The sequence below is a fragment of the Pogona vitticeps genome, chromosome 3 (genome assembly GCF_051106095.1).
Source record: "Pogona vitticeps strain Pit_001003342236 chromosome 3, PviZW2.1, whole genome shotgun sequence".
NCBI lineage: Eukaryota > Metazoa > Chordata > Lepidosauria > Squamata > Agamidae > Pogona > Pogona vitticeps.
This window is the reverse complement of record NC_135785.1, coordinates 132,239,720-132,265,082: the sequence shown is the minus strand read 5'-3', so window position 1 is coordinate 132,265,082 and position 25,363 is coordinate 132,239,720. Positions and strand designations below refer to the sequence as shown.

General features: G+C 47.7%; 1 long non-coding RNA gene and 1 pseudogene across 1 annotated transcript in view; one reads left to right on the top strand and one right to left on the bottom strand.

Annotated features, from left to right (window-relative positions):
- Nucleotides 1-19,879: 19,879 nt before the first annotated feature.
- LOC144588265 (uncharacterized) overlaps nt 19,880-25,363 on the bottom strand; it is a 31,952-nt gene continuing 26,468 nt past the window's right edge. The window contains exon 5 of the long non-coding RNA XR_013543755.1: nt 19,880-21,285. This is a non-coding gene — a long non-coding RNA (uncharacterized LOC144588265). The remainder of the gene's footprint in view (nt 21,286-25,363) is intronic.
- LOC140705473 (small ribosomal subunit protein eS4, X isoform-like) lies at nt 22,947-24,282 on the top strand (annotated as a pseudogene).

Below are 25,363 nucleotides of genomic sequence, written 5' to 3'. Positions count from 1 at the left end.
GAAATACGTCGCCTAATCCAATATGAAAGGCGCCTCAGGACGCACCACATCCCCAAATTTAAACAATGCAAAAACTTGCCAGAACGAACCCTTCTTCAAAATGCGACGATGCCAAACCTGCTGTGACAATGGAGCAGAAGAGAACCTAACAATTCTCAAATGCTTAAGTGCTCTCCTTGACACCCTCCCTCCAATGACGGGTAGAAGGAGCTCTCCTGCCTGAAGATTAGAACTTCAGCCAGCTGCAGCATGAGACGATGCCAAGCCTGCCTATTTGCCGCTAAGGGAAGAGAAACCAATGCTTCCCTTCCTGAAAAAATTGAATATCAAGATTATCTTAACACCCACCCACGAGACGGGTACATGAAATATTTCTCCTGTCTCAGCTTTAAAACAGCACCGCTCTCTAAAAGGCGAAGACGAAAGCCTGCTGAATTCACAATAACACGGGAGAAACTATCGCTTTCCATCAGCCAAGGAAATAAGCAGCCTTTGCATTGTCTCATTTCAGGAAGTGCCACTGATGGGTCAATTTTAATATTGGGGTAGGGGACATGTTTCTCAGCCCCTACCTGGGTGGATGTCAAGGAAATGCTTTCCATGGTCTTCCCTGAAGAGGATTCAGTCAGTTATTAAGAGTCTCTCTTGGGGTAGAGAGAAGAAAACAACTCTGATGGGGTCGTTTGTAGCTTCTGGGAATAGCTGATTCGAACTTTGGGGTGCAGCACACTATTTTAAGCAGAAGTGTGCATTAAATGGGTAGAAACACACCCATAAAAAGACTGTTTCTTTCCCCTTATATACCCAAGAAAATAACATCCCTTTCTTCTCATTTATCTCTATTATGCAAATAAACCCCTCTTGTCCATCCCTCTCCACTCCCAGGCCCACCCCTTTCCTTTCACAAACCCTCCCGCAATGCCCCCTCTGCTCCCCGCTGCGTGCCCTGCCTACCACAAATCCCCCTTCACCCTCAACGCTCTTCTCTCTCCTCCCCTCAAGCCCCCTTTATCCCCACCCTGCCTTTCTGGCCCAACCCAAGCATGGTCCCTCCCACCCGCCCCGCTCTCTTGTCAGTCCCTCCTCGACGCATCTCATCTAATGCCCATGGCCTTTTCCTGCCCACCTCAAGTGCATTTCTGCCCCCTCCCCTCCCCTCATTCCCTCCTCGACGCGAGCCCTGTCTATCTCCCCGTATTTTTCTGGCCACCATGAGCGTGGATCCCCACCCCCCATTCTGCAGTCATTCCCTCCATGACCCAAGCCCTGTCCATTTCCTCCCCCCGCCCCACAAGTTTGCTTCTCTCCCCCATCCCCCAAGGAAGTTCTGTCATTCCGTGCTTGCCACACCATCTGTCTTTCCCCTCTCAGGTCATTTCCTCCACAACACACATCCCTTCCTGATGCCAGCTGTGTTCTATTGTTTTTCTTTTGCTATCAAGGGGGCCAACTCAAGTCTCTCATAAGGAGGCATTTTCCCCTCGTTTTGCCAATGGTCGTTGGCCACAGGTTGAAAGAAAAAAGAATGGCTGGACTATGTTTCAAGTTCAGGTTTGGCAAATATAGCACTTCCACATGGTCTAGTGTGGGAACGCTCCCCTCCAGGTCACTAGCTGATGTCTGTTCTTCAGTGCAGAGTACACTCTCCTGGCATAGTGAGAGCGGCTCCTGACGGGGAGGGGTGACTCACCCATTCTGCCTATTTTCCCTTAGAGTTAGAGCGCAACTTCAAAGGATTTCTCCGGCCTATCCTGAGTGGCCATGAGGTAACTAGTGTCCCATCTGAATTCTGTCAACAATCTGTAAGCTTGTTAAGGTTCATTAAAGGGACTTCTCAGGGCCTTGCCTAAGGAATTCTGCTGGCGGACATCTACATGTCCACTGACTTCTTGCTTCTCTCTAAAGTTAATCGCTTTCTCTTTGTTCTGTGATCACCTAAACCTTTAGTCTTTGTTTCCTGATCACTATAGTCTAGGATGTCTCTCAGGAGTGAGACGTTTCCACAGATGCAGAAGCCACTTTGTTTTATATGCCGTCACTCCAGTTCTTTCAACCAAGAGTTCATGTGCTTGCATTTGATGGCTCACTGAGCTTTCTAATGGAATGTGCACATCTCCGACATTCTGCAGGGAGAAAAGAAGACAAAATTGCAATGGTCAGAACACTGATTTTTTTTGCAGGAATAAGTACTTTTGTACTGAAATACTTCTGCTGCAAGTTCACAAAAGCATTAAAGGCAACACACCTGCATTGTTAGAGTTTGCATTTGGAAACACAGCTCTAAGCAGAAAAACACACTGGAGGCACTAGAACCCTGACATTTCCATCCATGAAAAATCAGTCAAGAATATTAGAATATTAGAATGAGATATGTAGAATAGAAATTTAAAATCTGGCACAGAAGATCTTTCTTCTTTACATAAGAAAAGAACTGTCAGAAGAGAATACTGTAAATGTGGGAAAATGCACCTTTATTTTGGCCATTTGACAATCCTGAATCAACTGTACGCTTTGATCTTAACTCCCGAACTCTCTCATTCACTCTTTTTGACTGCTGCTTTTATTTTTTTTATTCTGAAGTAACCTAAGTGATGCCGTGTACACTCTTCTAATCTTTGATCCTTACATGGATGAACACTAGTTTTCACCTATCCATAACCATGTTCTCAACCACTGCGTTACAGTTCTCAACATTAGGTGGAGAACTTTCAAAAAGAATTTACAATGTCATAACATTGTCCAATCCTATGTTTCTTTATCTCTGTAAAGGCGGCTCAGATGCACCCTTTCTCTGAACCTGAAAAGTCGCTTGCACTCTTAGAGAGGCATTTGGCAGGCACATCTGGTTTGCTATGAACGGAAAAGGCCTTGCGACACACGTCCCTTAATAGCTCCTGGACAGACTGTGAAGACAGTCCAATTCCAACCAGCTTTTAATGACGTACTGTGCAAGAACAGGTTTACCTTTGCCACTGTTTTAATGATACTTTGCCCACTACTGATTTTGTTTTAATTTTTTTAAAAAATGCTGTACATCTGTTTATTTTACGTGCCTTAAATAAGTTTCTTTAAAATGAACAAGAAAAGAAATACTTCCTTCTAAGGTTTACCTGACTTATTCAACAGTTTTCAGTCAAGAGTTTTCATTTCAACCAGACAATCATAGCATTTGGCATCCTGTTTCTGCCATGTTTCTTCCTTGCTACCCATTATGCTCATTCAACCATCGGCGCACAGATGTACTTCAAAAGTCTGAAAACACAATGCACACCAAATGAACCAAAATGACAATGCAGCAGCTGACAAGACATAACATGCAAAACAATAAGTACACCGTTAACATAACAACATATATCTTCATGTATTGCTTCATATGGACAATATGAAATGGGGGGAAAATGTACCTCTTAACACCTAAAACTGAAAAGGAAAGCAGTCAAAAACTGTGCAATCTTTTCCTTATCATACCTTAGATGAAGGGGTTTTATCCCCACCCAGACACTTAAGATCAAAAAGCCCTGCAGAAATGATCAGTTTAGAAGAGACTCTACAAGGGTGACTCCCGCCCCCAATGCCCCCCCCAAGCAAGCTGGGACCTTTGAAGGGAAAAAGAGAGACAGAAAGAGGTGGCAGGCAACAAGGCAGCCCCTGGGCTGGCATTTTCTTCCACCCCCCTCCCCACTCCTGGTCTTTGGCAAACTGCGGAGTGCTCCGACACTGGGGTAATGAAACAAGAACCTACGCTGACCGGGGCCAGGAGCCCAGCCCTCGGTCCAAAGGGTCACCACCCTCTCCCGCCAGGCGCAGCGACCTACCTGCCTTGCCGCGCCCATCCAGCTGCCGATGCCCCTTCCGCCAGAGCACGCCAGGCCGGGGAATGCCAGAGGGTTGCTCGGCAACAGGCTTGAGCCCTGCCTCAGGGCAGAGCAGCACCAGCCTTCGCGGGAATCCTCCCAGGGCGATTTGGGCAGTGAGAGAGCGGAGGACGAGGCTTTCGCTTCACTGGGCGGGGCTTGCAGGCCCTTCACAAAAGAGGCTGTGGGGCAGACAAGGGCCCTGGCCTCCGCCTTGGGGGGACACATCCAGTTGCCATAGGCAGCAGCTCTGGTAAAGCACCCTGTCCACGCCTCACTCTACCTTGGAAGAGGAAAGGCAGACAGAGAGAGAGAGACACCATCAACCTTGAGAACCAGAGAAGGCATGGCTAGAGAAAGAGAGAGAGAGACAGAGAACTGCTCTGCTGCCACCTACAGCTCAGACTAAGCCTTGCATGCAGAGAGAGTCAAAGGCCCTTTTATTGCACCGGCTAGGGATGCCCCCAATGGATGGGAGGCAAACGCAAGGCCATCAAAAGGGCCCACCAGAAATAAAGGAAGCTGAACAAGTCTTCTGCCTAATCAATACTCAAAGACTAAGAGCAAAGTCAACACCGTTCGGGGGAAATGCATTCCCCAGAGTAACCCAGCTTAATTGTTTTTTTTCCTAGACTCTTCCAGGTTCACTATTAGTGAAGTCTCTTACAGAGAGGATGCACTGACCACTTTAGTCAGACTTTGAGCCAGGGTGATGCAAAAGCACATCCAGGCTCAAAAGCAACCTTAAGGACAAAACCTATTCTGAGATTTAGGCAGCTAAGAGCTGTTCCCACCAAAAACAATAACAGCTTCTTACCTCCCAGCTCTCCCCACAGAGTAACAAGGTTCCAGTGCTCAAGCAGAGTTCGTCATAACAGCAAGCTGGACAACATGTTCCAGCCAGAATAAAGCTGCTGCCCAGAACTGCTGAGCGCAGCCATTCCCTCTGGCTGGCCTTATATCCCATCTCCCTCCATCAGAGCCTGCAGCCTTTCCAACCAATCAGGTGCAATCCTTTCTGAAGCCAACTAATTGGTAACTCCTGGAAGAGCAGCTCCTGGAGGTCACCAGGTGTGCCTAATTAGCACACCAAGGGAAGCCAAAAAATTCCTCCCCAGTTTCAAGGCTTATAGAAAGCATTCTTCACAGCCAGGATGGCTCCTTCATTGCCTGAGCCTTCTTTCTCTCTTCTCCACTCTTTTTGTAGCTGTGAAATGAATAAGACATCCAAAATATATAAACAGGTAGCTGTTAGCTATAAGGGAGCTGAACACGTAGGTACACTTGAATTCATACAAAATGCATTTGTGACTGTTTGTGATTTTTGAGCTCAAAATAAAATGTGTTTTTGCTCCAAGAAACTCTCTGGTCTTTCCTCTGCCCTGTTTTCTGAGAGGTGGTTAGAGTGGCAGCTTTCCTGGTACCAAAACTAGGCATCTCTGAGTCAGGGAGAGGGACTGAGTTTTAAACTCTTTTGAACTCCCCCACTGCTGGCACCAGGGAGGCAAGGGTCTCTCTGAGGACAGGCAGAGGACGGTGTGGTGATGCCCTTGACACCCCCTCTGGCCGAACGCAGTCTTTTTGACTGATGGGTTTCAAGACGCTTCTCCAGCAGAATCCTGGTTCTGTCCCCTTTGGGGAGACTCTTCCTGAAGCGAAGAGCGTTTGGTCCCCATCGGAGGAGGCGTTTGGGGAGCCCAGCCTCCAGTAATGCCCAGGGAACTTTCACCTATGTGAATGGCACTATGCCTGGATCGGATCATGATGCCCAGGTGCTGGAGGCATCTGGTCTGCTTCCTTTGGTAGAGAGCTGGCCTGCCGCCTGAGGATGGTGGCTGGGTAAGTTTAATGTGTGGCAAATGGGAGGGAACATGGAGGACTCTATACAGATGCTGACGACTATGTTTCCCCCACTCCAGCTGAGTGGGGCTATCCTCTCTGGCCATTCCTGCAGACACCGTATCCTAAGGACCTCCCTGGATGCACCAGCCCCTATAATGAAGCACATGGGCAAACCAGTATGGTGACAGAGTGAGCGATCCTTTGGGATGGGGAAAACGTGTTTCTGTTGTTTGCGGCACGTACAGTGTCGCCTGCTATGTAAATCAGAAAAGGTGTCAAAAACCTTGCTAGTGTGTGCTGTGCTACATAACTTCCCCCCTAGATCCCCCCAGATGTGGGGGCTGTTATAGCCATGATGCCCCATGTGTGCTTTGAATTTGATGGGAGAAACATCCCAGGGCCGGGATCCACAGGGGGTACAGTTGCAGGACGACATTACCCATGCCTACTTTGGGCCACGAGGCAAGCAAGCTGCTGCAGGATGTGATCCGTCTTGCCCTCTCCCCACTTTTTTGGAACTGCAGAGCTGTCTTTCACATTCCAAAGCATTTCCCAAGGATTCTCCTGCTGAAACCCCCCCTTGCTCCTAGCTACCTCCCTAGATGCCATGCCACCCTCCTTCCGTGGGATGGCCTCGTCTTATTCCCTTTTCCCTCCTTTCTAACTCGTCATCAGTGGCAACTATAGCAAGCAGAGCTGTGCAGAGTCGTACTTTGGGCAACCATTCCTAGGCTGGGCATGTTAGGGATCACAGGGGCTCTCGTTCCTCTGACACAACTCTACACAGCTCAGGGTCTGACCTTTCACTGTCCATCTTCCTGTCTTCTTTTCTGGTTGGGTAATTTTTAGGGACTTAACTTGGGCTCTTTTCCCCATGATTGGGCAGCCGGTTTGGCTCCCACCCACTCCCTCCGCCTCCTGGCTCATGATTGGGGGGCTGCGTGGATCCATCCAACCCTAATCCTGTCCACCCTCAGCCTCCTGGTTAATTTCTGGGAGGGTTGTTTGGGTCCCTTAGAGTAGCATTCTGCACACCCTCAGCCACCTGGGTCCTTATTGGACAGCCGGCACAGGCCTCACCCACTCTCAACCTTGTTCCTAGAGCTCATGATGGGTGGATGGGGCCCTCTGCATTTGTTTTCACTCCCCACCCCATGTTAAAGGCAAGCCATGGGTTTCCTCCATCCTTCCCCTGACATTATGATGGAAAATGGAGTTTATGTTCCTTCCATTTTCCTGCCACATCATCCCCTAGGAGAAAGGCCTTGAGCCTACTTGTGTAATCATGTAATTACAAGAATAAACAAATGACACGTTGTAGATGGCATTTTATTGAGCAGGTTCAAAGAAATGGTGCTTACAACATAGTGTGCCTTGGCACTGGCATTTTGCCTCAGAAGCACCCTTGTATCTTTGACAAAGAGAAAACAGACAGAGAGACAGACAGACAGCAGAGAGACTTGTGCAGAGCGCCTTCGTGTAGATGTGCTGCACCTGACCCATACCTGTCTGACCATACCATTGCCAGGGTCCAGGTGCAAGGCTCAGGCAGTGCTTAGTGAAATGGCTGTGGTCACGCACAGCTGAGTGGTTTGGGAGCTGCACCTGTAGCACAGCTACCTGAATAAAAAAGAGGGATGGGGGACAACAGTCAAAGCCCTAGCCTCGTATGGAAAGGAGAGGGCAGCAGGCCATTGCTTCTTTTGAAGTCGTAGAGCACTGGACATGGCGGTGCTGTTGGGAGGTAGCTAAAGAGGGCACCAAGGGGGCATGGACTGACCTGGCTCATGGGCTTTGGCGTCTCCCTGAAGTCTATTGTTCGCATGCAGAGTTTCAGCTTTCTCACAACAACTTCACTTCAGCCCTAGAAGACACAGGCAGAAGTCAAGTCTTAATTTTTGCTAGTAAGATGTACTCTCATGAGGAAAGCAAGACTGACATTTCATGGCTTTCCTCCCTTCACTTAACTGGGTTTTCTTTTCTAGAAGCTGGAAGCCCCAAGATTCGGGGTGTTTGTTTCTTGCAGCTGTATTCCTGGATGGCTCTACTTGTTAGGCTACGAGGCAGACAGATTAGTGGCTCTACCTGTTAGGACAGTGGTCCCCAACCTTGGGCCTCGAGATATTTTTGGACTACAACTTCCAGAAGCCTTCATCATCAGCTCTGCTGGTCAGGATTTCTGGGAGTGGAAGTCTCTACCTGTTAGGATACGAGGCAGGATACGAGACAGACAGAAGTTAGAGAAGAGATATTACACGCTTTGGAGTGGGTCTTTTGTGTCTTTTGTGTTGCAAAGTGCCATTTCCCATAGTGAGCTGCCACCACCACCACGACTGAAGTGTCTCCTCGTGAGTCCAAAGTGAGTATGCTGCAAAGCCAGAGAGAAAGAGTCCCTTGGCCCAGTACGTTGTCATCTGAGTGAGGGGTATATATACCGGTGGTGGTGTACTGTATCTTAATGTCAGCCGAGTCTGTCTCCCTGAGAGGTGGGAGGACTGGGGCCTTAATTATGTTGGGAGCTCCCATTGGGTTCCATGTGCTGGAAATTACTTTGGAGTATTTTTTTTCCTGGCCTGACATGTGCCAGCATAAGGGTGAGGAGTTTGAGCTTGGTGTAACTCAGCTCCTCCCCTCCCCCTCCCTTTCTCCTCCGCTTCCCCTCCCCCTTTTGGCCCTTCTCCCCACTGATCAGATGGCGGATCAGCCAGCCGGCACAGAGGGTTAGGCCAGCCTCAGGGGGCTAGGCCGGCAGAAGGATAGTTGTCCTGGCAAAAGGGACTTAGGCCCAATCCCAACCTTCTACCGCAAGCCTATCTGGGATTTTGGATTCTGCCCTAAATTGGTGCATTAATCTTATTTTGATATTGTAATTGTCTGCTGATAGCTTAATAAAGATTTTGTCTGCCTTATACTGACTGGGAAAATAATCCATTGAAAATTAAGGCCACATGTGACTAATGCTTCCCTCGCCTCCCATGAAACACTGGAACTCAATCTATCGTGGGACAAAAGAAGGAAGGATAGATCCAGCCTCGTAGTTTATCCCTCATGGCTAGGGTTGCCAGATACATGCGTATGAAAAGGAGGCCATAGAAAGCCAAAAAGGAGGACAAAGGAGGACATATGGGGGGGGGGCTCTGTGCACAGGGTGGGATGGGGGGCATGTCACTTTTGGAATTAGGTATTGGGGAGAATAGCTCTTTGATCATGGGGCAATACCATAACCATTTAACCTACTTGAAAGGCCAAGACTGGGAAAGTTACATTTTTTGGACTACAAAACTCAGAATCCACTGGCCACTGTGTTTTCGTGTTTTAAAAAATGTTTTAAAAAATAAAAACAAACAAATCTACATATACACTTACTGGGCTCCCAGGGCCAATGGAGGCAATCTGTTCCTTCCTTTAATGGAGACCCATCCCCCTTGTTTTACTTATTGATTTTTTAATTTTAATAAAAGCATAATAAAGTGAAATAAAAAGTTTTAAAAGTTGTGTGACAGATTTGAAACACTTTTGTGAAGTGGAGAAGACAAGTGTGCTGTCCTCAGAGTCACAAGCCACCGTGACAGAGAGTGGATGTGCGGAGGGCATATTAATAGACATAGAACCAGAGGAAGTGATACCTAGTCGACCCGGGGAAGTGTGCTTGGTGGAGGAAGGAGGGGAGGAGTTGGATTTGATCCTATGGGAGGATATAAAAGGGGGTGAGGAAGCGCGCGTGTTCAGTTGGACGGAAGATGGTGCTATTAGTGGAACTGTAAGTCGAGGGGTGCAAACGGATCCCATGCTCGATACAGGGACGGCCGGAATATCCTAAACCTTCCCTAATCTGCAGTTGGGAGGGGGATTACTGCCAGATCCTACCTTTCCCAACGCCAAAGGAAGAAGATTAAATCCTCTAGAATGGACGGTGGTCGTGTACCCCCTGCAACCATCCTGGGGGGAGGAGAGTGATCAGACCTGGTCCCTCTTTCCTACAGAAGCCTCCAGAGGGGGATTGGGCCCGCCACCCGTGCTGTGGCACAGTATGCACGGTGCGGAGTGCTGGTGTGTGTGTGTGTGTGTGTTTCAGCTCCCACAATCATGGGAGATAACTTTTCCCCCCAAGATGGCGATGGTGGCGGGCGGGTAGCGATTTCACTGCCGTCGCCCTGCTTGCTCTCTTACTTTTCTTCTGCCTATTTTTGTCTCTTCTGTTATATTTTTTCTTGCCCCCCGAACTGCCTTTCTCCCCTACCTGTCCCAAAGCGCTGGGGGTGAGCTCAGAAAAAGCTCTGAATCCTGTGCTGCTGGCTGTGGGGTTTGAGGTGGAGCGGAGCGGACAGAGTCTAATAGAGCTGGAGCTCGGGACGCAGGGGTCGGCTGCAGACTGCTCGGCAGAGCTCCGGAGGCTCCTTGCTTGATCTGGGAGGCATCTTAACGGAGGACGCAGCTGCTGGGGTCTGGAGACCAGAGAGATCCTTCTGATGGAGTGGGTGGATGGAGTGCTAGATCGGAACTAGCCAAGAGGGCGCAGGGTCTTTTACGAGAGTTAGAGGGTGCCTGTGAGGTCGCTGGAGTGTCGAAACGCTGGCGCCATGTTGGAAACCCTTTCTCCAGGTTCTCCTTTCTTCGCTTGCTCTCATTTGTACAGCAAAGATATTTCCCTAGCCGGCTGTCAAGGTTGGAAAATGGCAGGGACTGCGCTCTGCCCAGCTTGGACTTTGGTGCTTCTGATCCAGCCTATGAATTTCATTGCGAACTCTGAGCCCACTGCTGAGAACTGTGAGTCCTGCCCCTCTAGCGAGAACCACATATCAGCACCGCCATTAACACCATTAAGCTCAATAACAACAAAAAGGACAAGGACACGTGGCGGAAAAAGACAGTATTGGGTTATATGTGGGGGATAATTGTTGTGGGTTTTGTATACAATATCATTTTTTTTCTTTTTAAAATAATCTCTTCAATTTGATTTCGTTATTATACTGTATTTGGTCTATGTATGTATGCTTACTTTATGTATGCTATCTATATTTTTTACTACATTGTATATGGTTTTATATATATATATATATATATATATATATATATATATATATATATATATATATATATATATATATATATATATATATATATATATATATATATATATATATATATATATATATATATATATATATATATATATATATATATATATATATATATATATATATATATATATATATATATATTCTTTTTTTCTTTTGTTATTTAAATCACCTATATTAAGTTAATTTTTCTCTGCTCTTCCTTCTTTTTTCTCTTTTCTCTTTCTCTTTCTCTTTCCCCCTCCCTCCTTTGATATGGAATGGAAGGCCTGCCCTCCCAGCAAGGGCCCCCAAAACATTTCTGTGATCACAGGTAGAGGGAGATATGGCGTTGGCACAGTCCCTACTCATGTCAGAAGAACAATGAACAGATGCTTGAAGGCTGTTCATTGTTCTGAGACTGTGACCAACCCTCAGTATCGAAGTAGCCAGACCAGCCTGTCCTCCACTCTAAACCTGATACTGTTGAATGCCAGGTCTGTATCTAATAAGACCCAGGTGATTTACAACCTTATCCTGGAGGAAGATGCAGACCTGGCATGCAGAACCGAAACATGGATTGGCGGAGAGGGGGGTCCTCCCCTAGCACTTATTTGTCTGCCCGGTTATGCTGTCCAACACCAGGGTAGACTGAAGGGGCAGGGGGCGTAGCCATTATATACAAAAACAGATTAGAGGTGGCTAGGGGCTCTGCAGTGGTAAAGCCGGGTCTAGAGGCTCTCCACGTGTCGATTGGGGCCAGGGATGGTATTGGGATCTTGCTGGGTTACCATGCTCCCTGTGACCCAGCCATTTCCCTACTGGAGCTGGTGGACTTTGTCTCCGTGGCACTGTTGAGATCCCCAAAGGTATTGGTTTTGGGTGATTTCAATGTGCATGCAGGGGCAAAGACTTCCAGGCCAGCTCTTGAGTTCCTGGAAACCATGGCTTCCTTGAACATGTCTCAACATGTCAACGGCCCCACCGACGTGGATGGTCACACGCGTGACCTGATTTTTTCCGCCAGTTGGAGTGAGTGTGGTCTGATGGTGACCGACCTTGAGTCGGTACCCTAGTCGTGGTCAGATCACCACCTAATAAAATGCACCCTCCTAATGGCTCTCCCCCCTCACAGGGAGCAGGGACCTATTTCTATGGTCCGCCCTCGAAGGCTACTGGACCCTGTTGGATTCCAGGATGCCATGACAGGTGATACGGCTGTCCTGGCTGGTGCTTCTGTTGAGGCACTGGTTGACGGCTGGTTCACTGCTGCCACCAGGGCTGTAGACATGATCATGCCTAAACGCCCTCTCCTACGCAGAGCTTGGGCTGCTCCCTGGTTTAACCAGGAACTATGAGCGATTAAGCAGATTAGGAGAAGGCTAAAGCGCAAGTGGAGGAAGAACCCAAAGGATTATAACTGGATAGCTGTTAAGGTCATAACTAACCTTTACCTGGCCAAGGTAAAGGCTGCTGCTCGCACATACTGATGCCAGATACTGTGGACAAAGCGCTTGACCACTGTCGTGCCACCACCTCCTCCCTTGACCCTTGCCCGGCCTGGCTGCTTTGATCAGATAACAACAGAATGAGCCACTGCAATAATTAATGGATCTTTCCTTGAGGGCAGGGTTCCTCCTGCCCTCAAGGAGACACTCATTAGGCCCATAAGAAAGAAACCTAATTGGTGGTGGATGAAATGGGCAATTATAGGCTTGTTGCCAATGTTTCTTTCATGAGCAAAGTGGTGGAGAGGGTGGTGGCTGACCAGCTTCAGGCCCTTCTGGATGAAACAGATGCCCTGGATTCATTTGAGTCGGGCTTCAGGCCGCGCCATGTTACAGAAACGGCATTGGTCGCCCTCCATGATGACCTGTTGAGGGAGGCTGACAGGGGTAAAATATCTCTGTTGGTCCTCCTCAACATCTTGGCAGCCTTTGATACCGTTGACCACAGTATCCTCCTGGGGAGGCTCTTTGAGTTGGGAATTGGTGGCCTGCCGCTTGCCTGGCTCTGTTCCTTCTTGGGGGACCGTCCCCAGAGAATACAGCTTGGGGAGAGTGTCTCGGCCCCGTGAAGTCTCAACTGGGTTCCACAAGGGTCAATTATCTCCCCAATGCTGTTTAACATCTATATGAGGCAGCTGGGTGGGGTCATCAGAGGTTGTGGGTCATCGTGTCATCAGTACACTGATGACACTCAGCTCTACATCTCCTTTCCACCTACTGCAGGAGATGCCGTCCTGTCCCTTCAGAGTTGCCTGGGGGCTGTACTGCAATGGATGCAGGAAAATGGGCTGAGGCTGAAGCCGGACAATATGGAGGTTCAGAGGGTGGGTGCCCCCACTGTTGGTGGCTTGGGTGACTCTCTCATTTGGGGGGTCACCCTTGCCGCAAAGAGTGGGGTCTGCAGCCTGGGGATCCATCTGGACCTGGCTCTCACCATGGAAACTCAGGTGGCGTCGGTGGTCCATTCCGCCTTTTTCCATCTTTGGCGGATAGCCTGGCTGCAACCCTATCTCGATACGGGGGCGCTCACTACCTTGGTTCATGCGCTCATAATCTCCAGATTAGACCACTTCAATGCGCTCTACCTGGGCCTACCTTTGAGGTTGACGCGGAAACTCCAAGTGGTGCAGAATGCGGCGGCCAGACTCCTTATTGGAGCGAGAAAATTCCACCATATTTCTCCTATTCTGGCCGCGATGCACTGGGTACCCATTCGTTTCCATCCTGACTTCAAAGTTATGATGCTTAAGTACAAAGCCCTAAACGGTTTAGGACCTCGATACTTGGTGGAATGCCTACTCCCACCAAGTTCTACCCATGTCACTCGGGTGAGTCAGGAGGTGAGGCTGAGGAGCCTGATGCCAAGGGAGGCCCGGAAGGAAAAAACAAGAAACCAGGCCTTCTCGGCGGTGGCTCCTCACCTCTGGAACAACCTACCTCCGGATATTTGTGCGGCCCCCTCGCTGGGTAACTTTAAAAATCAACTAAAACATGGATGTTTCAGCAGGCCTTTCCTCCAGTTAATCCCTGATGTTGTTCTTTTCATTTCCTCCCTTTTCTTATCATCTGCCTTCCATCTTGTTGAATTTATGTATTATGTAATAATTCTTTTGTATTTATCTGATTATTTTATGTTGTAAGCCGCCTAGAGTGGTCGTAATTGACCAGATAGGTGAGGTATTAAATAAATAAATAAGTAAGTAAGTAAGTAAATAAATAAGTAAATAAGTAAATAAATAAATAAATAAATAACTCTGCATATGCTCCTGGATCTGGAAACACACTCTGCACATGCCCCAGAGTCAGGGGGGTCAGGAAATAAGGGGAGATAAAAGTGCCTCCTGTTCCCTGGCTTGAGGAGGAAGGAGGGACCAGCCCAACCCCTATTTCCCTGGCTTTGAACCACCACCACCCCAAATCCCAAAACAGCCTCCCCTCCAGCAGGCAAACAAGTGCACTCACTTCACTCCGGTTCAGGTTTGCATCCATCCATCCATCCATCCAGCCATCCATCCATCCATCCATCCATCCAGCCATCCATCCATCCATCCATCCATCCATCCATCCATCCATCCATCCATCCATCCATCCATCCATCCATCCATCCATCCATCCATCCATCCATCCATCCATCCATCCATCTCTCTCGCACCTTCCTGCCTTATTCAGCTCCAGGCAGAAGCAGCCATCCACAAACTGGGGATTGATTGCCCAGGGCTGCAGCCCTAAACAATCAAGCCACCTTATCTCCGATCTCTCTGAAAGAACTGGAGGATTTACACGGGCCGCAACCAAGGAAGTAACAGGGAGAGGTTCGGCTGCAGGGAGTGGGGAAGGGGTGGGGTGGGGGTGGAGATACAAAAGCCGGACAATTTGAAGATTTTTATTTTTGCCTGCCGGACGGAGGGCACGTCCTCCTTTTGCTGAATGTCTGGCAACCCTACTCACGGTGACATTTCAGGGAAGGCTGGTGTCTTCAAGGTCAGTGGTTTGGCCAATCTGCTCTGGGTTTTAGTTTAGACCTTGAAAGCCCTGTGTGAGATGCTAAGCTCCTTTTGACAAGAAGGTTCCCTACTTCGTATGGCTCTTGTAAAGTTCAGAATAAAACCCAGAGCCGGTTCACCGACATATTGACCTCTCGAACCCATCAACCTCCACTACGCCATTCAGTTGAGGCAAGAGCCTATATCCTTCTATTGGCTGAGTCTCTCTCTGCATTTTCTCATCATCAAACTGCAGTGCCGTGTTGCTCGCTAGAATCTCGAAAGGAGACCACTGGTTCTTTCCAGGCCTCTCTCGGCGTTCGGCCCCTCAGCCGTCTTTCCTGGCTATGGCGAGTGACTCGAGTAGATCTAGGTGGGAGAAGGCATTCCGCTAGGTATCGAGGTCCTAAACCATTTAGGGCTTTATATGTCATTCATTAATACTTTGAAATCAATGAGGAAATTAATTAAATATATATGATATATAATCATTTAAGAAATAATTAATTAATTAATTTTGTGATTAATTATGTAGTTGCTGGCCTATCATTCAGCGGGCTCTCCTCAGGGCTCTAAAAACTACAGAGGAAGACAATACGCACAGTTCTTTGGAGGTAATGCCACCACTTGATTGTTTACAGCAGCAGTTCCTGGCCAGCAGTGGGGGGATTGGATCCGGTGCATCGAGAAGCCCGATGGCCACCTGGCGCCCACGACCGTTCACTTCAGGAGCTGCTGAAGTATCCACCAGAAATGGCCATCTTCTTGAAACCACACGGGTGTGTGCCACTCTGTGATTCTCACATACCTGGGGCAGGTGTTGGGCTTGCTGGAGCAGATCCTCCAAGCTGGACCAGATCCTGCCCCTGCCACAATTCTCCCCCCCCCGCGTACAGGGAGGTGTGTTCCCTGTTCTGGGTGAGCAGACTCCTATCTTCACCCTTAAGCCATCCAAATCCGACCCCAATGTCCCAAATCTCCGCAAGAGCTCAGCCCTGTTCAGCTCCCGCCAGAGAACTGCAGCTGCAATCCATTTGCAACGGCTACATTGATATCACCCAACCATATTTCCTGCCCCAAGTCTGATAAGTGGATCCCCATCAGCCTGGTAGAGGTGTGACTCCTGAAAAGAAATGCCTGGGTGTTTTATCCAGTGACAAACCCAGCATGCTGTCAGTCCAACAACATACCAATGCAAAGTTTTGGCTTGCAATATCTACTTATCCTTGGATCTCATGCCCCTTGCCACTCCTTCATATCAAGGAGGTCTGACCACATGATATGGGCAGTTGGGCAGCGATCATGAATAACTTCCAGATCCACTTTAATGAAAATATCAGGTCCATCCTCTTAGTTGCCAGCATGTCCCCTTCTCATCCTGTGGGTTTCAATGAGAGGGAAAGTCTCAGTGTCAATCATGGGGCTGTGGGGCCAGGATGAGTGCATGTGTGTAACCAAGAAGGCTTTGGATTTGATGGATCACAACAGCCTTCCTCTGACTTTGAATGCCCCTGCATTAGTCCATACTCATGGATCTGAATTAGGGTAGCCGCCTCTTTCCTTCCTGGCAGGATCCTCAGTTTTAATAGTCACATGGCGAGCAGCAAGAACCTGGCCTTCTTTCCCCCTCGTGTTAAACCTGGCTGCTCCAGGTTGTTAGGAAACATGTTCCATTCCTGTTTGACTAGAACTTGCCCAAATCCACAGATTTGTACATAAACACACTGGAAACAGCATGAGATTGAAGCACTTCAAACACAAGAGAAGGAACAAGTGTCAGACTTGCCCATCTTTTGCACGACTGGAACACCCCCGGTGCCAGAGCTCTCCAGTGGCAGCCAGTCAAGAGAGAAATTCTCTAGGGAACTTTCCTCGTTACCCACAGGATCCCCTCAGAAGACCATAGGAGTACATTCTATCTTCTCTCATTTTTACCACACGTTGTTCATTTTAAGCTGCAACACTCACACGAGTAGAAAGAGAACTAGGGATATTTTTGTGTTTGTTTGTGCTGAAAGGTATCCCTGTTACACTGCACATTTGGTGTAGGGTAGACTGGACTGCAAAGGGTCTGATAAAGTCGAGGGGAGGAACGACATGACATTTAACACACTCCTCCCTACCGAACAGCAAACGCCCCTTGATCGATTCTTTCAGCAAAATGTGGTCACATAGCCGCTCTCCGCTTCCCAACCATGGACAAGGGCTGGAGACCAGCCTTGGTGCCGGAGTGACTTGCTGCCCCTTTTCGCTGCTCCTGCCGCCTCCTCTTCACCGCTAATCAGGGAGGCCCAGAGTCACTCACAGCTTCCCAGCCAAGGGTCCTCACCTGTCAGCTGTTCGTGTCCCTTCCTCGGCTGATTGTTGCAGCCGCTGGGAGTTCAGCAAAAGGTGGAAGAAATAAACGTTGGAGCCACAGCAGTGGCAACACCAGCCCTCGAGGTGCAGCACTGTCGCGGTGCGGTGGGGTGCTGGTGCACAGCATTTGCCTCACCCTGAAAAGTTGCTGATGAGCCTTCACTGGCCTTCAAGAACTGTCACACAATTACTTTTGAATCCCAATGAATTGTGCCAAACAGAAGACGTACCCCAACAACATTTCAAAAAAGGTGTAGGACAGCTCTTAAAAGGGAACAAACAAAACCCACCCACCCCCATAAAATCACCAGTCTGATACCTATTTTCATGGTAAAAATCTATCCAAAAGCAAAAGACAGAGATGAACATACACTAAAATTTTTCGCACCACATATAGTTCCAAACGAGCTTCATTTTAATTCCTGGGTGCTGTATCGGTTCACTCTGTAATACCAGGTTATACTGTGCATCCAGGCAGACTGGACACGGGGGGGGAGAGGGTTTGCAATAGTCTACAGAGACTCTATACATGCCAGTAGGACCGTCTCCCTTTCGAGCCCGGGTCTAGAGTGCTTGCACATGACTGTGGGGCACAGGGATAGATCTGGAATGGTGCTGGTGTACCGTTATCCCCATGACCCAGCAGTATCCCTGCCAGAGGTGGCCAAATTCATTTCAGTTGCAATGTTGAGGTCACCCGGATTATTTATAGCTGGGGAATTTCAACATCCATGCTGAACTAGAACTATCTGGCCCATTCCTGGAGTTCATAGATGCCATGACGGCCATGAAGCGATCCTGACATGTCATCTGCCCTGCACGTTCAGCTGGTTACACTCTGGTGTTCTTGACGGCAAAGGTGGAGATTGACCTGAGGGTAGGCACTGTGAACTCCCGCCCTCTGTCACGGACAGATCACTTCCTACTCAGATTCAACCTGTCAATCACAACCCCCCTCCCGGGGGGAGAACAGACCTGTGAAAATGGTCCTCCCTCACAGGCTTTTTGACCTGGAACTGTTCCAAGAGCCTCTGGGGGATGGGTTTCTGGCCAACTGGATAGACAACCCTGTTGAAGCTCAGGTCGATAGATGGTACCTGGAGATGACCCAGGTGGCTGACATGATCGCCCCCAAACGCCCTCTCCGCTCTAGAGCTCACACTGCTCCTTGGTATGAAGTTATCAAGGAGATGGGTAGAGAGAGAGCAGGTGGAGAAGAGATCAGTCCACATAAAATAGGGCTGCAGTCAAAACTACAGCCAATAAATATGCTAATACCCTTAAAGAGGCAAGAAAGACTTTTAACATCCAGAGGATTGGTGAGGCTGTGAACCAACAAGCAGAATTATTCTGGGTTGCCCATGACCTTACCAGTTCTGGCCATTCAGGGCCTCATTTTGAGTTCACCAGTGATCAGTGTGCAGCCTTTTTTAGAACAAAAATTGAGGCCATTCGTGCTGATCTTGACTCTACCAGCAGTTTAGCTGATCCGGGGAGTGACCATTGCTGCTCCATCTCCCATTGCCCAGTTAGTTCAATTTGACCCTGCAGTAAAGGAGGAAGCCTCCAGGGTGATGGCTAGCTGTAGACCCACCACCTAATCGTTGGATCATTGCCCGGTGTGGCTGATCAGAGCCACAAAGGAGGCTATGACTGATTGGTCGTGAACATTATTAATTCACCACTGAGGGAGGGAATGCTTGCTTAAAAGAAACCATCTCCCTCTCGCTTAAAAGAAACCATCATCCAACCCATCATCAAACATCCCCAGTTAGTGTCGGGCAATCTTAACAATTTCCATCCGATACCATTCTTGGTCAAGGTGATAGAGAGGGTGGTGGCCAATCAACTGCAGTCATACCTGGAGGAGCAGGACTGCCTTGACCCATTCCAGTCTGGATTCAGGCCACAATGGGCTACTGAGACGACATGGGTCACTCTGCAGGATGACCTTTTAAAGGAAGAGGCAGAGTGACGGGGCAGAGGCACCCTGTTGGTACTCCTAGATCTCTCAGTGGCTTTTGATAACATTAAGCACGGTATCCTCCTGGACAGGTTCTCCAAGGTTGGGATTGGGGGCTTAGCATTGAGCTGGCTCTGATCATTCCTCGAGGACCACGTCCAGAGAGTTCAGCAAGGGGAGGAGCTGTCATCACTTTCGCCCTTTCGGTGTGGGGTTCTTCAGGGATCAGCACTATCCCTGATGCTTTTTAACATCTATGTTAAGCCGTAGTGGGAGGTCATCAGGTGTTTTGGAGTAAGGCGTCATCAGTATGCTGATAGCACACAACTCTATAGCTCTGTTAACACCTCTGCAGTGAATGCATTGGTTTCCCATTACGTTCTGGATTAGGTTCAAGGTTCTGACACTCACATACAAAGCCCTCCATGGTTTGGGGCCATGTTACTTGTCAGAGTGTCTCTTATTAATGTCATCTGCCTGGCCCACAAGGTCATCCCAGTTGAATGAATGAATGAATGATTTAATGAATGAATTAATGATAGCCTACATGAATAGAAGTTGGCAAACATGTTGTTATTATTGTTACTCTTATTATTGTGCCTCAAAAAATCCCCCAGCCAGCACGGACCATGACTATGTTCCGATCCTATTTGGGATAGCTCAGTACAATTTCCCCTACGTGCCAACTTAAAAGCAGACCTAAAGGGCAAATCAGAGACGCCTTTATAGATGACAAAGCTTTTCTAGGTTCATCATAGCTGACATTACCCCAGTAAAAGTTTAGTTCCACAATGAAATCAGACAATCATGAACAAGCATTTCAAAATTTTATCTGATTACCTTAAGTGTAGGTATTTTCTTTGTTGCAATAATTCCAGGCAACTTTAAAAGTTTTTAATTTTTTCAAGTTTTTTTCCACATTGCTTCTATATTTTGTACGGTGCTTTAAAATAATCCTTACACCTCTGAGCAAAGTTGTAGGTACAATTGCTATGAATGAGCCATGTCCAAAGTAGTCTATCCTAGAGAGGATGTTGACACCTATCTCATGTCTTTTTATCAGGGATATGGTTGCTCGGCTATGAACGGCTTCAGCCATCTCCTTGAAAGTCACTCTTCAAGTTCTGCAAAGGATTGGCTGGATCCCAGAGGGACCAGGGCATCAATGCAGATAAGTGCTTTTCCTAACAGGCTAAGTTGTGGCTGGGCACATGCATGTTATTTCCCCCATTGTCATCTACTGGGGGGTTCCATCCTTCCTTTGGGCCTCTGATCTCCTGAATGTAACTCATGAGCTGTTCTCCCAAGCTAGGAGTCCTCCTGAAGCTCTCCGTGTTCATGATCTCTATGACTTGGGGCAGAACCAGAAACTGTATGGAGAGAAACATTCTTAAGGGCTGGTTGTGTGAGAGTGTCACTCCTGAAGCTTCTCTCCCCTCTCAAAGTCTGCAAACGAACTTGCTTTATTTTGTGGTCAGTCTTCCAGACTTAAGCATGGGATGCCCTTGTAACTTCCTTAACTCCTATGGCTGCCCGATTATTTAGGGAACCACTCTATAGCTGTGTGGTGCTACTTTGGTTCCTGAATTTTCCCTTCCTTGTGGTTCTGAGATTTTATTTTCTTATATTGAAGAGAGGTGCTGCTGTATGCTGTATGCAGTGAATTACTACTGGATGTTTGTTGCTTGTCTGGTCCCTCCCTTCAATTGCCAGTATTGAGCCAACAGAGCAGGGGTCCCCAACTCCCCCAGTCCATGGCCTGGTAACCGGGCTGTGGCCTTGTCAGGATCGGGCTGTGGAAAGAGATCTCCTGCCCCCCCTGCATGAACTCCCCCTCACATGCACGCACACTCACTGCACACATGGCCCACCCACCCCCACAGGTGCCCCGTCCCCCCAAAGAGTCCACGGTTTGGAAAAGGTTAGGGATCACTGCAATAGAGGACATAGGTTGTCAGTTCATATACTGTAGAGAAATCTGAAATGTAGCTCAGTCATAATTGCCCCATCCAACTGTTCAGAAAAGGGTTAAACTGAATGTCTGAGGAAGGTGAGACTTCTAGCCCTTGTTGGTCTCCTTGCATCTGGAGTGACCGTCTAAAGAGGAAAGCTTTGGTCAACATGGGTAAATTGTCTTCCATGGCATGAAGAGAGGCTGCAGTGAGGACCTCTTCGCATATTCAGATGAATCCTTCCCTTGAAAATAGGAAATGCTGATATCTGATGGGTAAATATAAGTATATATATAAGTATATAAGTATAAGTATATATAAGTATATATTTTCTGTTTTCTGCTGTTTAACTGTGCCTTATTTCTGGAGAACTCAACTCAGAACTTCTGACCTTTCAGCCAGATATTTAACTCTCTGAGCAATCTATCCTCCCCAAGTAATATTCACCTGGAAACATGCTGTGTATTCTGGTGGTTTATTACAACTTTCTGCTGCAGAAGCTGGGACAGTAGATACACTTGCAACCTAATGCACCGAGCCTCATGGCACAGTGGTTAAACTGCCGTACTGCAGCCAAAACTGTGCTCATGACCCAGGGTTCAATCTCAGGTAGCCGGCTCAAGGTTGACTCAGCCTTCTATCCTTCCGAGGTCGGTACCCAGCTCGCTGGGGGGCGGGGCAATGTGTAGTCTGCATAATTAACTTGTAAAGCGCCCAGAGCGTGCTTGAAGCGCTATGGGGTGGTATATAAGTATCACGCTTTGCTTTTTGCTTATGCAAAATTACATCTAAGTGAGAACCACTATCCACGCTGGAGTGGAAATGGTGGCCCTTTCTTGGCAGAGCACAGCCATGGCACACATGGCACCAGGGCTCGCATCGAGGAGGGAATGATTGGAGGGTAGGGTAGGGTTTTGAACCGCACTTGAGGTGGGCAGGAAAAGGCCATGGGCATTAGATGAGATGTGTCGAGGAGGGACTGACAAGAGAGCGGGACGGGTGGGAGGGACCATGCTTGGGTTGGTCAAGAAAAGACAGGGTGGGGATAGAGGGGGCTTGAGGGGAGGAGAGAGAAGAGGGTTGGGGGTGAAGGGGGATTTGTGGTAGGCAGGGCACGCAGCTGGGAGCAGAGGGGGCATTGCGGGAGGGTTTGTGAAAGGGAAGGGGTGGTCCTGGGAGTGAAGAGGGATGGACAAGAGGGGTTTATTTGCATAATGGATGTGAATGAGAAGAAAGGAGTTATTTTCTTGAGTATATAAGGGGAAAATGAAACCCAGTCTATCAGAGGTGTTTTTCTCTCTCTACACCAAGAGAGACTCTTAATAATATCAGGAGATCAGTGTCCAGTTGTCTCGTATGCTCCCAGAGGCATTTGTTGGGGCCACTGTGAGATACAGGAAGCTGGACTAGATGGGCCCTTGGCCTGATCCAGCAGGACTCTTCTTATGTTCTTATAAGCTGCCGAAAAAGGCAGAAGCAGACACATTTGTATTTCTCTCAGAATGGACAATATTATTTACAGCAAATTTGCCGTATGCTTTCTGGGAATGCTTTTGTAAGCATAACTAAATTGTTTATTTATGTCTGAAGCATGATACCAGTTCAAGTCTAAATTTAGCCTCCAGCTACTGCAGTAAATAAAATAAACAAGCCCTGGCACTCATTATGTCTGATAATAATCATTGTCAGCCACCAATTTAATTCCAACTTATAGCAACTCTAGCCAGGGATTTGTAGGTATGCTCTTGAAGTGGTCTACATTTTCTTCTTCTGATGGTACCCTGAGACAGTGCAGTTTGTTCAGGACTAAAGGTTGGCTCTTTTCTTCGGACAAACAATGGAGAACTCAACTCAGAACCTCTGACATTTCAGCCAAATATTTAACTAACTGAGCCATCTATCTTCTCCAAGTAATGTTCACCTGGAAACATGCAGTGTATTCTGGTGGTTTGTTACAACTTTCTGCTGCAGAAGCTGGGACAGTAGATAGACTTGCAACCTAATGCACCGAGCCTCATGGCACATGGTTAAACTGCCGTACTGCAGCTAAAACTGTTTTCACGACCCAGGGTTCAATCCCAGGTAGCCGGCTCAAGGTTGACTCAGCCTTCTATCCTTCCGAGGTCGGTACCCAGCTCGCTGGGGGGCGGGGCAATGTGTAGCCTGCATAATTAACTTGTAAAGCACCCAGAGTGTGCTTGAAGCGCTATGGGGTGGTATATAAGCATCACACTTTGCTTTTTGCTAATGCAAAATTACATCTAAGTGAGAACCACTATCCACCTTGGAGTGGAAATGGTGGCCCTTTCTTGGCAGAGCACAGTCATGGTACCCTAGCCATAACACAGGTTTCCCACTAAGTGAAGGAGTGCCTTCTGTTCACCGTTTTGCCCAGGAACAGGCCCAGATATACCCTGACAATGTCAAAAAGAGCGGCATGCAGTGGTTTATTGAGATTCATGGCTAAGTCCACATGGACATCACCCACTCTGCTGGCTTTATAAATGTAATCAGCATCAAGAATACCAGTGAGCAGCTGCACCTTGTGTATGACACAAAAGGATGCTTGGCTGTTCACCGAATCTCACCAAAAAAGGCAAAGTACAAGATCTTCATGGGCACCAAGAGGGTCCCACACTTTCTTACTAACAATGGTGAGGCCATTTGCTATCTTGATGGTGTCATTAAGGTGAGGAACACTATTCGGATTAGCCCAGAGACAGGCAAGATTGCAGACCTAATCATGTATAACACAGGCAACTTGGGTGTGGCAACTTGGGTCATACTGATGTGACCATCAACTGCATCCCTGCTGCTTCAATATTGATGCCAATGGTAGTAGCTTTGCCAGTAGGCTGTCCAACATCTTTGTTACTGGTGTGAGTGAGAAGTCTTGAATCTCCCTTCCCCATGGAAAGGGCGTCCATGTCCCCACTGCAGAAGAGAGAGAGAGAGAGAGAGAGAGAGAGAGGAGAAGAAGAAGAAGAAGCTGGGCGCCTAATGGAACAGGGATGGAGTCCTCTAGAATGCTTGTGCATTTGGTCAGAACCCTGTTTGTCTTCAGGTAAGGAAAAGGTGAGATTCCCAGTGTGGTGTAGCAGAATGAGTGATTGTTTAGCACTCTGGAGACCTGAGTTCCAATCCCTGCGCAGCCATGGAAATTCCCTGGGTGTGTATGTGTAACTAGTAAAACCAGTCCTTAAATCTCTCACTTAGCTTGAAAGCCTTTTAGGGGTTGCTTTAATTCAGTTCTGACTTAATGACTCATAACACACAAAGACCCACTAAATGCAGGAAGGCTTACTTCTGAGTAAATATGGATCCAAGTGTGTTATATTTTTATTTATTTCATCAGATTTATACCCCGCCCATCTAGACAAATAGTCTACTCTGGGCGGCATAACAAAGTTTAAAAACAGTGTGAGCTGGCAATGTCACGTTTATAATCTCATTTCTTCAAATAAACTGAGGAAATCACTATTCTCTTTGCATCTTCCTGGCGTGCGTACCTCTGATACAAGGATAGAAATACTGACTTATTTTAGACAGTTGTTCTAAGAACTTTGGCTGCTAACTATATTCTTTCTCTCTTCCATGGCGTATTGTCCTGTCCATGCATAATAGCTAATGCCTAAATTTCTTTCTTTGGAAAGAACTTGCTTAGGGTGGCATTCATCCCTTGTAAAACACCAGTGGACTGATCTCCTTTCTTATCCAAAGAGTGTGGGAATACTTCGCTTATCCAACTGTTAGGCTTCCGGTGCCAGGAGAAGTTTGTCATTTTAAAAGGAAAAAAATCATGGAGCAGCATTTCTACACAGGCGCAGTTCAACATAAATATAAGAAGTAAAGAAAGAAGTAAAGGAAGGAAGGAAGGAAGGAAGGAAGGAAGGAAGGAAGGAAGGAAGGAAGGAAGGAAGGCAGGCAGGCAGGCAGGCAGGCAGGCAGGCAGGCAGGCAGGCATGTGAAGAGGAAATTTCACCAGTCTCTGTGGCAGTGCTGTCCTCTGAAGATGCCGACCACAGAGACTGATGAAACGTTAGGAAGAACAACCTTCAAAACACGGCCAAAGGGTCCGAAAAACCCACAACAACCATGTGTCAGAGGTCATTTATTTATTTATTTATTTAATTTCTTTATTCAATTTTTACCCCACCCCTCTAGACAACGTCTACTCGGGGCGGCTTACATAGATTAAAACACAACAAGATAACATATATGAGCCAAAGTATACAAAATCATGAACAACCTTCAGTTCTTGTGTAGAGATGGTAACAGAGGGAGGTGAGTCCACACCCTGGCCCATGTTTGTGTTTTCTTCAGGCTGATTTTTAATCCAAAATCTT